Genomic DNA, 14,818 nt, shown 5'->3' on the forward strand with positions numbered 1-14,818 from the left:
AAAGCCTGGGCCTTACATAATTAATTGGAATTTTTTTAAAATAACTATAAAAACCAAACTATATCATTAATTAACCAAAGTTTGAAACAAATTTGATATCTAACAAATCGAGTTCAAAGGACTCGATTTTGGAATGCTAAATCAAGTGCACCGAACTCGATTTCAATGTGGTTTGTAGTTGACGTGGACAAGTTGGCCAAGTCAGCATAGAACTCGAGTACGTAGGACTCGATTCCTGTCAAATAGAAAGCGAGTCCTACAGACTCGATTTCATTTTGTTTCAGAAATTTAAGTTTTGTTTCAGCAACCGATGTTCTTCTCTTCCAAGCCATCCCACTCTTCCAACCGGCATAAGCTATAATTTATGCCGTCCCACTCTCCACTTCCAAGCCCCAAAAACCCATGAACTAATCAAATCCAAAACAAATCAAACCCACTCTCCAATCGGTGTTCTTCTCCTCCACTGGAGCGGTGGCGAGAGACCACTATCTGATTTCCATCGCCTGAAGTTTTCGCCACCTGGGTTTGGTTGGAATCGGCGCCTGGGTTGCTGGGTACGTGTTCTTCTCCTCCACTGGAGTGGCGGCGAGAAACCACACGTCCGATCCGATTTCCATCGCCTGAATCGGCGCCTGGGTTGCTGGGTTTTGATCTCTGGGTTTTGCTTCGGCGTTTGCTTCTTTCTTCTTCGTTCTCTAGTTGTTGATCTCTGGGTTTTGCTTCGGCGTTTGCTTCTTTCTTCTTCGTTCTTTGGTTGTTGATCTTTTTGATTTCTGCTTCGGCGTTTGTTTCTTTCTTCTTCATTCTCTAGTTGTTGATCGTTTTGATTTCTGGGTTTAGGTACTAAATCGAGTCCATAGGGCTCGATTTCTGTTTGACAGAACGATGTTGAAATCGAGTTTGGCCCACTCGATTTAGTATTCCAAAATCGAGTTCAAAAGAGTCGATTTGTTAGATACCAAATTTATTTCAAACCTTGGCTAACTAATGATATAGTTTGGTTTTTATAGTTATTTTTAAAAAATCCCTAATTAATTGGACAATCAAACACTAATGATAAACACAAGATTGTTTTAACAATCAAAAAGAAAAAATCGATTTAAAAAAAATCTATTTTTTTGCTCCAACCTCATTTAAACCCCTAGAACTTACTTTGGAGTTTGACAGAAAGGTCTCCTTCCTTGTACTCAATAAATTTCATGGCTTTATAGTCACACAATCACACCACCATGTTCCTACATGTTTGTATCTGGGCTTTGACTTCTCTCTTTCTCTCTCCCTCTGAGATAGTTGGTTTGGTTTGTTGTTTTACCTTTTGTTCTCGCTTTACTCTTTCATCCTAAGTTCCAAGACAAGATTTTTTTACAGATTCGAGATTATAATTTTTCCAAGACCTACACGTGTATGGTTTACGCTTCAACTTGTCTTCAAAAGCAAAAGCAGATTTGACCTATCTTTCTTCTGCTTGTTATTTGCCATTAAATTAATAAATATATTAATAATATATAAATATAATATACGATTTATGAAATTGATAATATATATAATAGAAATAAAATAACAGTATTATGCATAATTTGTTGTTTCATATTTTATACGCATAAACACATAGATTAGGCTAACCATCATTTCACAAGTCTAGAGTTAAAAAAGTGATTTTACAACTTGGCATAATTCAAAACTTGACCTAACACAAAATTCAAGTTGAATTGAACTTTCAAGGGCAAAATTGTTATTTTTTGCATAATATTTGGGAACATTATTCTATAAATATCAAAGTTTAATTATCATTGGTTGAAAAATACTCATAAAGTAACATTGGGCATAAAATAAAACTTAGGTTCAATTGTTATGTGCCATACATTAAGTGTCTAGAAGACTTAAAATGGAGCATTGCTTCATTATATAGATGTTCTTAATTTTATACGCAAAAATTATTTTCTTGAATTCTTTGTGTGAATTAATTAATTAATATGGTAGCACAATAAAACCTAATTTGGTTTCTTGGAAAAACACCAAATTTGCATTTTACTATTTGAGCAAGTTCCTCACTCTCAATCATTTCGACCTGTCATCTAGTCTCTTTCCATTATTCTAAGATAAAAGTTTCAAATTCATATCTCTTGACCCCACCGTCCTACTATTATTTTTTCTTCTTTTAGAGCTCCTTACATCATATTTTAAACAAAAAAGGGGAAATTATTAGGAAATTTTGTGAAAGATAAAATATAAGACGAAGTCAAAATTTTGTTGGGTAGATTTGAATATTGGATGTGGTATTTCAATTTTTTGGGATTGTGTTGGTTGTAATTGATTTCTAATACAATATTTTTTTAATAAAATATCCTTAAATGCCTTTAAGATTTTTTGAAGAGTAGTTTAAAATATTCCTACTCCTTTTCTACCATGGATTGCCCATATGCAATTGCTCTCGATAGTTGAGATTGAGAGTTACAAAAGATTATAAAAACATAAAAGTTATCCAAAAAAAAAGTGAAGTTTAAAGTAAAAACTTTTTGTAAGAGGTGAATGAGGTAATTGCACTAGGGTAATGTCCATTACACACACCCACTTACACATATCGCACACACCAATTATGCACAAAAATCACTATTAGAACCTCTCTAGCACCCTTCTCCCTGCTACTCAAGCTACTTTAAAAACCTTCCCTTGGGTCCTTTTAGAAATGACCAGCACTATAAACTTTTTCTTTTTTCTTTTTTTGAGGGAAACCAGCACTACAAATAATAAATAAACTTGACTCATTACTGGAATGAAAAATGTTATGATATGGAAATGAAGCATTTTCCAAACCTTTAGGTTCTATTTTTGTCCCTTAAATATCATACTCTTTTGATAATTAAAGCCTTCTAGCTCCAAACCTACTTCTATTTTTCATTGAAATAAAGCGTTGTCCAAAGCTCTAAAATCCCATATATTTACTATCAGAATGAAATGAGGATTGAATTTAAAAATTCTTTGATACAGAAAGTTACAATCTGAGTGACTAGTATCAAAATTATTTGACTAAGCCAAAAATTTTATGATTCAGTGACTTCAAATGTCCAATTAGCCTCACAACAACAGGAAAACCGAAGTAATTCTAAGTACGATAGGGTTTAAAAAGAAACTACCAATTAGTAGTTAAATTAAGATTAGAATTTAGTAAAAATATATCCATTCGATCAACTCTATACTAAATCAATCATGTAACAAACTTGCCAAAAAATGTTGCAAGTAAATCAATGCTGTTGCGGTTGAGCAGGATCTATTTTTTCAATTTTCTACATGCAATATCAATTCCATAAAATTCAGGCTTTGACATTCATGATCTTCCTTTCTAAATACAATGTTTTGTTCATTTCATAATAGTAAATAAAGAGATAGTGAAACTACACATTGCAGTGAAAACTAATAACAGACATCTGGTAAATCACTGATCTGACTTGTACAATCAATGGTTTGAAGCTAGAATAATCCATAGTAATTAAGCGTACTGTACACATTATCTGATAGTGATATTGTTCACCCGCTTCATATGGCCTACTGGAAGATATCGGCAAGGTGGTCAGTAATTTTCGTTGAGCCTGACAACCTTCTTGGGATATCTTGAGCATGTGAACGTGCAAGCAGTGGTTAAGCTATAAAGCACGTCACCACCAATGTTTCTGATCAAAGAAGCTGAACTGCTTTACTTTTGAGAAGCAGAGTTCAAGCTCTTTGATTGCATGTGCAGGCCAAAGTGAGCCAATGCTTTCATGTTGTTTCCTTAATAACATCTAATTTTCTTCATTTATGATGTTGGGATGTCATTAAGGACAGATCTTAATCACCGCAAAGCTGATAAAAGAAAAAATATGTAAGCACGTCCTGAATATTTGATACTTTCATATGTAGGTAAAGGAAAATTTATGTGATAGTTGAGACTATTGAGTTGTTAATGAGGATGTATTAGACATTATGAAGTACTATCTAGATAGATCAAGTAGATTATAATCAAGATTTATTTTTTTAATGTTGCTTTAACAGATACAAGTCTTATAAGATATTTAAGAATTTTGAAAAATATGTTGTTTGCCATCAGGTTTTTTTTTTTTTTTTTTTAATAATTAGCTTACTTGCCTTTGAAAGTTTTTTATACTATCAATGTTCTTTAGGTATAACGGTATTTTAACTAACTTTAAGCTAATAAACAATAATAAAAGATACATCGAATCACGCAAAATTTGAAAAGTTGTAGTCTTTAGTTATTGAAATTAAACGACATTAATTAAAAGAAAAAAAAAATCCAAAACTTTATCGGCATTGAAAACATGTCAAATGATTTTATTTGACATAAAATACACCACCGATCTATAAAAAAAAAAAGTAGATTCGGACTTTGTAGTTGGTTGTTCATATTAATTATATGCTAATTATGTGCAGATCTAAGGTAACAACCACCTGAAAAGCCAGAGCATAATTCAAAACAGTGAAAAACATCAAAATAATCTAGGGTTTGTATACCACAAGATGGATTTTCAATTAAAATTATAGATTTACATAGATGAAAACAAAATAAATTAATATATCATAAAGAGAATAAGAAAAAGGGTGAGATCTATACCACTGGTTACAGGCTCCCGCCTCATCTGGCTACCTCCATGTATGTTCTAGGAACTGCATCCAAAGTTACAAAGCACATACCATCAGAATATTATAACGACATGTATGTATATATATGATATATACCATCACAGATATATATATGAAACCATTTGTGTGTATAAACTATAAAGATATGTGTTTGTGATTGGAAGAAAGAGATTGCTTACTTTGAAGGTGAGTCATACTATGGAAATCTGGTAATTCGCTGATTCGTTGTGAGCACAAACTTTTCTGTTCATGCTGCTGTTTGATTCTCTTCTTGTTTGAGAATATGAGAATTTCTCTATTCTCCTCCATTGGAGTTTACCTACAAATATCTATATTGCTCACTCTCTCTTTGATCACATTCACAAGGGTTTCTATGAGGATTGAGAAGTGAAGAAGACTAAGGCATAGTGAGGCTATTTATAGTGTGTTTGGTTTGTAACGTATAAGCTATGTAACGTATACTTCTCATACTTCGAGAACGTATGCTAATTTCAAGGCCAACCACCAATTGTACTTATCTTTTTGAGGGTTAGATAGTACAATAGTACAAGAGAAAAATTTGAACCCTTTTGGGACCAATAGTATACTAATCTTACCCCCTTTAGAAATAAAAATTATTTACCTTTTTCTTTTTTGAAAAATTTTAGGAATAAATTGCCTTACCTTTAAATGTGCTGGATACTTGAAATAATCATAACATGTAAAACTGTATCAAGCATTTTTTACATATGTTACTACAATTAAAATTTTAAATGATACATGAACATTGTTTTTTTTGTAAAAGGTAAATTTTAGGTTTTTAGTATTAAGTTGGCAAACCGTGAGCAAACTGGTGTCACTTGTAGCTTGTAAGTTGACTTGAAGTCCAAGATGTGTACCTATGACTACAGGAGAAGTTTTGTAATTTTTGGAATCTCTACACATAGTATATGGATCGAGATCTTGACACGTAGCTTACTAAATTCGATCCATTGAGATAATAATGCTGTTATAATCTTGAAACAACCTAATCATTTGACATAACTTTTTAGGGTTTTGTGAATTCCAAGTTAAGGTATTAAAAATACTTAAGGGGGTGCGATTTTAGACTTTGAAAGCTGTGTCTTGCACACCTAAGGTAAGGGTTTACTAAATTCTCACAAAAGCATCACCTAGTAATCAAGGAATTATGCAAGATTTTATGATCAAGTTGAAATTGTTTTAATGAGTAAACAAAGATGCTTCAAGAGGATTCCTAGAAGGAGTGAGTAGGCTTTCATATAAGAAGTCCATGGAAGAGGAGTCCTTGGTTTTAGAGTTGTGTGGTCACCTCAATAAGTCTACTCGAGTTAACAATATATTTAGCATTAAATATGTTGTAATCTTCCATTATTTCATAGTAGATTTGTTTCCTTGAGGTTGGTGGATAAATTTTTTGGAGAGTTTTTCTTATCTAACATTTTCTCTGTCACCGTATCATATGCTTCGTTTAATTCCCATTGTTATATATATATATAGTAGATTGATTCTCTCCTTGAGATGTGAAGAAGACTAAAGCACGGTGAGGCGACTTATAGTGTGGTAGGTTTGTAACGTCTACTTAGGTATGTAACGTATACTTCGAGAACCTACGATAATTTCTAGGCCAACCCAATGGTTCTTATCTTTTTGAGAATTCGGTAGTACAAATTTGAACCCTCTTGGGACCAGTACTTCTAAATATTTTTTTAAAAAAGTTTGTTACAATTATTTTTATAAATTATAATCAATTATCTGACTTTTTTTCTTCTCAAATAAAATATAGGATAAATCACTAAATTTCAAATTATACCTCTAAAGTTTTGGGGTGTTTGGATTTGACCTCTTGAAATTTCAGAATTTAGATTTTACCTTCTGAAATTTAGAGGTGTTTGGATTTTACACCCTGACGTTTTTAGAATTTGAATTTTACCCTCTAAAGTTTAGGGGTGTTTGAATTTTACTTCCTAAAGTTTGAGGTGTTTGGATTTTATACCCTGAAGTTTTAAAATTGGAGGTGTAAAATTCTAATTATGAAACGTTAGACGTTTTTAGAATTTAGATTTTACCCTTTAAAGTTTAGGGGTGTTTGGATTTTACTCCCTAAAGTTTGGAGTGTTTAGGTTTTATACCTTGAAGTTTTAGAATTTGGAGGTGTAAAATTCTAATTATGAAACGTTAGGGTGTGAAATTTAAACACTCCCAAACTTTAAGGATATAATTTGCAATTTACCTTATATATATCTTAGATGTACGATTTATGTGCTGCTGGATAAGTGACATAACAAAAACAATTACATTGCCTTTTATACATATATCACATAATTTAAGATTTTAAATGATACGTAAACTTCTATTTTTGTAAAAGGTAAATGTTGGGTTCATAGTATTAGGTTGGCAAACCATGAGCAAACTTGTATCTTATAAGTTTATTTCAAGTCCAAGACCAAGACATGTGCCCATGATTGCACAAAAGGTTGTAGGTTATGAAATCTTGACACATAGTAAATCGATTGAGATCTTGACACATAGTTTGCTAAAGTTGATCCATCAAGAATGATGCAATCAAAATCCCGATTTAGCTTTCAAAACTTTTAATGTTTTGTGGATTCCAATTTAATGTATAAAAGGAAACCTAGAGGACGCGATTTGAGACTTTTGAGAGTTGTGTATTGCACACTTAAGGTGGGGTTTAACAAAGTTCTCACAAAAGCATGATCAAGGTTTTAAGATTATTCAAGATTTCATGATTAAGTTGAAGCTATTGCAATGACTGAACAGATAAGTTGCTACGAAGAAGCTTCAAGAGGGTTCTTAAAGGCCTGAGCAGGTGTTCACGTCAAATAAGTCTATGATAGAAGAGTCCATGGTTTTGGTGTTACTTGTGATCACATCAGTAAGTCTACTTGAGGTAGTAATAGATTTAGATTTAAATATGTCGTAATCTTCCATTCTTTATATGGTGTATTTGTTTCCTTTTGGTTGGTGGATAAATCCTTGGAGAGTTTTTTTCGTCTAGCGTTTTCTCTTTGCCACCATATGCCTCATTTAATTTCCATTGTGTTTATTATATATTTTTTTGCAGTATTGTTATGTGATTGTTTAACCAAGGTTTGAATCACTTGATCATAATTAGTTAATTAAATACTCTTGGCCTTAAAATTGGTTAATTGGTACAATTAGGGTCTAAATCTCTGACAGTAAAAATCAAAATTTATGATTAAAAGATCTTAAAGCAGGGGCAAAGCCATCATTTCACAAGTCTAGGGTTAAAAAAGTCATTTTACCACATGAAATAATTCAAAACATGACCTAACACAAAGTTAAAAGTTGAATTGAACTTTCAAGGGCAAAATTTTTATTTTTTGCATAAAATTTGGGAACTTTATTATATAAATATCAAAGTTTAATTTTCATTGGTTGAAAAATACACATAAAGTAGTATTGAGCATAAAATAAAACTTAGGTACAATTGCTATGTGCCATACATTAAGTGTCTAGAAGTCTTAAATTGAAGCACTGCTTCATTACATAGAAGTTCTTAAGTTTATATGCAAAGATTATTTCAAATTCTCTGTGTGAATTAGTTAATGAATATGGTAGCACAATAAAACCTAATTTGGCTATGTTTTCCAATTTGGTTTCTTGGAAACACCCCTAAATTTGCCTTCTACTATTTGAGCAAGTTCTTCACTCTCAATATTTTTGACATGTCATCTACTTTTCTTCCATTCCAAGATAAAAGTTTATAATTCATAACTCTGACCTCACATTCCCACTATTATTTTTTCTTCCTTTAGAGCTCCTTACATAATAAAATACAGAGAAAAATTAACAGATGCCCTAAGAGATTAGAAGTTTCTTAAAACAGTCAATTAACAAATACCTTAAGGACGCCATTAACAGGACCCTAAAATAAAGCCTAGGCATACAGTTGCTAGGTGCCATACATTAAGTGTCTAGAATACTTAAATCGAAGAACTACTTCATTACATAGAAGTGTCTAAGTTTATACGCAAAGATTTGATAATACAATTACAAATGGAACTTTCTTTCCCCGATTTTCTATGTGAATTAATTAATTATAATATGGCAATGCAATAAAACCCAATTTGGTTATGTTTTCAAATTGGGGTTTTCACAAACACACCAAATTTTGCTTCTACTAATTGAGCAAGTTCCTCACTCTCAATCTTTTCAACCTGTCATCTAGTCCTCTTTCATTTTAAGATAAAAGTTTCAAATTTGAAATTAAATTCAGTAAGGATATGGTGTAAAACCCATTTTTTATCCCTCCAATTCCAACATACCACATCATCTTATTACATATTTGAGAATAAGTACAATCACACCCAACAAATTGTAATACCCATATAAAAATCCAACTAAATTAGGAGTTTATCGATATGTTATTAGGCATGGTAGGATGTATTAAATTTTAAGTAAAATGATGATGTAGCAATCTCTTATTGGATGGTGTAAAACATGGGTTTTACACCCCGCTCTTACCAAATTCGGACTCTTCAAATTTATAACTTTGACCTCACCTTTCCACTATTTTCCCCCTTCTTTTAGAGCTCCTTACATCATAGTTTAAAGTTTAACAAAAAAAAGTAGAGACATTGTTAACAAAAACTATAAAAAGAAATGTGAATATTTTTGTTTAAAAAAAGAATCCATTCCAACTAGTGTGATTGTGACTAAAATATACCGAGAAATAAAATTTTTTAATCAGGATTCATGATGTACGAGGGGAATTGAAAATTTTGAATGTAAATTTGAATTTTGGATGCACTATTTGAATTTTTGGGATTGTTTTCAATGTAATTGATTTCTAATACAATATTTTTTTAAATGTCCTTATATGCCTTTAAGATTTTTTGAAGAGTACTTTAGAATATTCTGAAATCTCTACACATAGTGAATCGATCGAGATAATATGGTGCATTTCAATTGGATTATGAAGCTGAAAAGCTGGTAAATCACTGATTCAGACTCATCCACTCGGCGCATACAATGTAACAGAATAAGTATGAACTCTAAATACCATGCATTCTTCAGAAACTTTCACCACAGTATCATACCATGACTATGAATGACCACATCCAACAGCTCTGTAAAGTTGAAGGTTAACCACTATAACCACATCCAATGACTAGGTTCAAGCAGTGTACCACAAGATGTGTAAACCACACTACCAGTGTGACCATTTGTGAAATATTTGGACCAACTGATCCTTGTATCACAGAAGTACTTCTAGAACCTCTCAAGCACCTTCTCCCTGCTACACCAGCTACTTTAAAAACCTTCCCTTTGGGTCTTTCAGAAATGACAGGAAATAATTGTTAGTTTTATCTTCTTTCTAAATTTTGCAAGGTCTTTTGATTACATAGCAAGCAAAAAAAAAAAAAAAAATCTGAATGACTAGTATCAAAAATGTCTGAAGCTCTAAAATCCTATATATTTACTATCAGAATGAAATGAGGATTGAATTTAAAAATGCTTTGATATAGAAGGTTATAATCTGAGTGACTAGTATCAGAATTATTTGACTCAGCCAAAAGTTTCATTATTCAGTGACTTCAAATGTCCAATTAGCCTCTCAACAACAGGAAATCGAAGTAATTCAAGTACGATGGGGTTTAAAAAGAAACTACCAATTAGTAGTTAAATTAAGATTGGAATTTAGTAAAAATATATCCATTCAACTCTTATACTAAATCAATCTTGTAACAAACTTACCAAAATGTTTTGTAAGTAAAATCAATACTGTTGCGATAGGATCTATTTTTTCACCTTTCCACAAACAATATTAATTCCATAAAGTTCAGGCTTTGACATTCATGATCTTCCTTTCTAAATACAATGTTTTGTTCATTTCATTAATAAATAAAGAGATAGTGAAACTACACATTGCAATGAAAACTAATAACAGACATCTGGTAAATCACTGGTCTAACTTGTACAATCAATGGTTTGAAGCTAGTATAAGCCATAGTAATTAAGCGTATTGTACACATTATCTGATAGTGATATTGTTCACCCGCTTCATATGGCCTACTGGAAGATATCGGCAAGGTGTTCAGTAGTTTTCGTTGAGTTTGACAACCTTCTTGGGATATCTTGAGCATGTTAACTGGCAAGCGGCACCACCAACGTTTCTGATTAAAGAAGCTGAATTGTTTTCCTTTTGATAAGCAGAGTTCAAGCTCTTTGATTCCAGGTGCAGGCTAAAGTGAGGTTTGGCTTACCTTCAGTACTTTCTCTAGTATTTTTTTAACTAAAATTTTTTCTTCTTTTAATGAGAAACTAAACAAAAAGTGGAGATAAAAACCCACCCTACTAACTAAATAAAAATTGGAGATTAAAATCCTTACATGATAAAGGAAAAAATATGTAAGCACATCCTAAATATTTGACATCTACTAACTAAATAAAAATTGGAGATTAAAATTCTTACCTGATAAAAGAAAAAATATGTAAGCACATCCTGAATATTTGACACTTTCATATATAGGTAAAGGAAAAATTATGTGATCGTTGAGACTATTGAGTTGTTAATGGGGATGTACTAGACATTGAGAAGTATTTTTAATTAGCTTATTTGCCTAGAAAGTTTTTTATAGTCTTAATATTCTTTAGGTATAACGCTAATTTAACTATCTTCGAGCAAATAAACAATAATAAAAAAAAGAACAAAAAGTACATCGAATCATGCATACAACGGTATTTTAACTAGCTTTCAGCAAATAAACAATAAAAAATGAACAAAAGGTACATCGAATCACGCAAAATTCTTAAAGTTGTAATCTTTAGTCACTAAAATTAAATAACATTAGTAAAAGAAAATAAATTCCAAAACTTTATCTGCATTGAAAACGTGTCAAAAGATTTTGTTTGACATAAAATATAGGACTGATCTAAAAATAATAAAATAGTAGATTCGGAATTTGTAGTTGGTTGTCCACATTATTATGCTAATTATGTGCAGATCTTAGGTAACAACCACCCAAAAAGTCAAATCTTAATTCAAAACAGTGAAAAATATCAAAATAATCTAGTATTATCATTTATGTAACACAAGATAGATTTATTAAAATGAATTATAGATTTACATAGATGTAAAAACAAAACTTTTTTATTAAAATTAATATATCATAAGCTTTAGAATAACAAAACCAAAAGAGAATAAAAAAAAGGGTAAGATCTATACCACTGGTTACACACTCCCACCTCAAATAGCTGCATCCATGAATGTTCTAGGAACTGCATCCAAAGTTACGAAGCACATACCATCAGAAAATTATAACAACATGCATGTACATATAATATCCCATCACATATATGAAACCATTTGTATAAAGATGTGTTAACGTTTGTGATTGTGACAGGAAGAAAGAGATTGCTTACTTTGAAGGTGAGTCATACTGTGGAAATCTGGTAATTCGCTGATTCGTTGTGAGCACAAACTTTTCTGTTGATGTTTCTGTTGATGTTGCTGTTTGAGAATTTGAGAATTTCTCCATTCTCCTCCATTGGAGTTTTCCTACAGATATCTATATACTACTCTCTGTGATCACAATGGTTTCTATGAGAGTTGAGAAGTGAAGAAGATTGAAGAATGGTGAGGCTATTTATAGTGTGGTTGGTTTGCAACAGATACTACTCTCTGTAATCATAAGGCCAATGCCAGGCCAATGTTACTATCTTACCAACTCTTTTTCCCCCCAATTATCTTACCTTTTAGTAAACATGAGTCATGTCACTCGTGACATAAGCAAAACATGTGTTACAAATGCATCAATCCTAAATCCATATGCTTGATGCATTTCTAACGCATGTTTTGCTTATATCTAAAAGGTAAGATAATTTGGGAGCTTAGTAAGATCAGTACCATTGGCTTGGCCTTGGCCTCATGATTATCAAGCATATGCATTTCGAACATATCCTAAATCTTTCTCAAAAAATAAAAAAATACATATCCTAAATCAAATTTATGATACAGTGAACTCTACAAAGTTTTTTTGAGAGCAACAAAGTTATTTTAGCAGTTTAGATTTCTAATTAAGGCCTCCTCATATTCATGAGATCATGAGTATCTCTAACCAAGATTTTGGGACGACTGAGTATTTAGTATTCGAAAAACTTTAGATAGTTTTGTAGCTAAGAATTTTTTAACACTTCTCTAATAATGTATATGTTAGGTTTAGCGTTGGCAAATACATAACAACATGTTTTGAGTTGTAAGTATCAAATATCAAGTACAAGATCAATATTCAAGAAGCTGCTCGATAGAAAGAAGATTCTGTAATCTAGACTTGCTCTCGATTGAGCGTCGATTAATCAAGAATGGGGAAATTTTTTTTTCCTAATATGTTTTATTTTAAGCCAACTAATGATATCGATTATTGTAACCCTAATTAGAGAACATATTTAAAGACCCATTAAGTACGACTTTCAAGAGGTTGTAGAGACAAAAAAAGAAAAGAAAAAGAATATTATATACAAAGAGAGAACTCGAACCTCCAACTACCAACTATCAACGCTTGAGTACAGAAGCAAATAGAGTAGATATTCTCATGTGTTGTTACTACCATATTGTAGATCAAGGTTGAAGTTGCAGAGTCATCCTAAGGTAATTGTGGAAATCAAATCATCAAGAAATTCTTGAAGGCTTGAGCATGGATTCATATTCGAAAAGTTCAAGAGGCTTGGAACAATTTGATTGGACAAGACCATTTACAAGAGATTACAATTAGCGATAAGGGTATATTTCAATCTTACACTTCGACTTTAATGAATAGTGAATTTTTCTTGGGGTTAGGGTTAACTCTCGTAGTGTTTTTTCTCATGGATGTATCCATGCATATTCCACTTCATCACTCTATGGTTATTTTCTTGATTTATTATTTATCTGGTGACATATTTAGACCATGCAAATTAACCAGTAATCAAAATTGAATGGCAAAATTGGTTAATTTAATCAAGTAGAGTTAATTCCCCTAAAATCAACCTACTGTGTCTAAATTTTATTTCAATACAGCGTGCCACATCATTGAACATTTTATATGATGCATAAATATCCTATTTTGCAAAAGGTAAACTTTCAATTTTTTGATTGCAACTCCCAAGGTAGGTGCAAAAGTCATTTTAAACCATCTCTCACAAACTTTGTGAGCTTTTTTCTAGAATATAAAAGCTTAATTCAAATTGGTTGAAAATTACTATTGAAATAGAATCGATCATTGAATAAGTTTCAGAATTAAATTAAAACATAAAACTACATTGGAAAATATTATACTGTTTATAAATTTGGTCCTGTTAACAGATGACTTAGGAGTAATTGTTAATAGACTATTTAAAGAAATTTTTGACAAAATTTTCATGAGAATATATAAAAAACCATTGAAAAAATTAATTGATTTTTTATTTTCCTATAAGAAGTTTCTTCAAATAATTCTTAAACCAATGCTTTTAGAGCATCGGTTAACATTTCCCATAAAATTAATGCAACCATGTGTTTGTCTTTAATTGGAAAACTTAATATGCAACACATAAAGAATTGTACTTAAGTTTTGTCATGGAACATGTATAATAAAGGTTCATTGATTTAGTGTATCATTTTTGTTGTTTGAGAGAAAGGTAGAAATTTAATGTATCATTGAATGAGAATATTAATGTACCTTTAATGAGAATAATGACACATTAAAGGTACATTAAATGTGAATAATTAAATCAATCAATCTCATTAAAGATACATTAATTATTCTCATTCAATGACACATTAAATCAATCAATCTCATTAAAGATACATTAATTATTCTCATTCAATGACATATTAAATCAATGATACGTTATAAATTTTGGAAGTGTTTGAATTTTACTCCCTAAAGTTTGGAAATGTTTGGATTTTATACCTTGAATTTTCAGAATTTGAGAGTAAAATCCAAATACCTCCAAATTTTAGGAGATAAAATCTAAATTCTGAAATGTGAGGATGTAAAATCCATTTAAATAAATAAATATATATATATATATATATATATATATATCACGTAATTTAAGATTTTAAATGATACTAAAATTTAAAATGATATGTAAACTTTGTATTTTGTAAAAGGTAAATGTTAGGTTCATAATATTAGGTTGGCAAACTTGTACCTTGTAAGTTTATTTGAAGTCCAAG

At 31.1% G+C, this 14,818-nt stretch overlaps 1 long non-coding RNA gene across 1 annotated transcript; it reads right to left on the reverse strand.

The window, feature by feature from the left end:
• Positions 1–3,406: 3,406 nt before the first annotated feature.
• LOC142619133 (uncharacterized) lies at positions 3,407–4,924 on the reverse strand. The gene is made up of 3 exons (XR_012841451.1): positions 4,815–4,924; positions 4,607–4,659; positions 3,407–3,840 (listed from the first exon to the last, which is right to left on the reverse strand). It is a non-coding gene; the product is annotated as an uncharacterized LOC142619133 (long non-coding RNA).
• Between the last annotated feature and the right edge of the window lie 9,894 nt (positions 4,925–14,818).

Source organism: Castanea sativa, chromosome 12 (assembly GCF_040712315.1).
Source record: "Castanea sativa cultivar Marrone di Chiusa Pesio chromosome 12, ASM4071231v1".
Lineage (NCBI taxonomy): Eukaryota > Viridiplantae > Streptophyta > Magnoliopsida > Fagales > Fagaceae > Castanea > Castanea sativa.